The 665-nt window shown below is 44.1% G+C and overlaps 1 protein-coding gene and 1 non-coding gene across 2 annotated transcripts in view; both read left to right on the top strand.

Moving 5' to 3' along the window:
- Positions 1-665, top strand: part of cttn (cortactin) — a 29,312-nt gene that overhangs the window by 2,266 nt on the left and 26,381 nt on the right. The gene's annotated exons all lie outside the window — the stretch shown is intronic.
- trnaw-cca (transfer RNA tryptophan (anticodon CCA)) lies at positions 242-313 on the top strand. Its single transcript has one exon. It is a non-coding gene; the product is annotated as a tRNA-Trp (tRNA).

Here is a 665-nt window from a genome sequence, read left to right as displayed (position 1 = left end):
AGCCTGTACAAATCATGTTGGGGTCAGGTGAACTCTTCTTGATCTCCTGAGTATGAAGTCTAACCTCAAGCATTTGCCTTCAGCATGTGCTGCGTGTTTTGGGACGTTTTCATTTGAGATTGTTGTAGGCCATGGTTTCTGCTCCTCTGCAGAACGCTGTCTCTCTCTATGTGTTTGTGGTTTGATTGATTTGCATAGTACATCAAAGTGCTTATGGGAGAAGCACCAATCGGCTTTCCAGGACCTCGTGGCGCAATGGTAGCGTGTTTGACTCCAGATCAGAAGGTTGTGTGTTCAAATCACGTTGGGGTCATGAGATCTCTTTTTGATCTCCTGAGTATGACGTCTAACCTGTAGCATTTCTCTTCAGTGTTATACAATGATTGATTCGCATAGTGCATCAAAGTGCTTATGGGAGAAGCACCAATCACCTTTCCAGGACCTTGTGGTGCAAAGGTAGCGCATCTGACTCCAGATTAGAAGGTTGTGTGTTGAAATCACGTCGGGGTCAGGCAATCTCTTTTTGATCTCCTGAGTATGAAGTCTAACCTCAAGCATTTCCCTTCAGTGTTATACAATAATTGATTCGCATAGTGCATCAAGAAGGTTGTGTGTTCAAATCATGTCGGAGTCAGGTGAACTCTTCTTGATCTCCTGAGTATGAA

This window comes from Sinocyclocheilus rhinocerous, unplaced genomic scaffold, assembly GCF_001515625.1.
Source record: "Sinocyclocheilus rhinocerous isolate Xijiao unplaced genomic scaffold, SAMN03320098_v1.1 scaffold1499, whole genome shotgun sequence".
Lineage (NCBI taxonomy): Eukaryota > Metazoa > Chordata > Actinopteri > Cypriniformes > Cyprinidae > Sinocyclocheilus > Sinocyclocheilus rhinocerous.
This window is presented reverse-complemented; position numbering and strand designations above follow the sequence as displayed.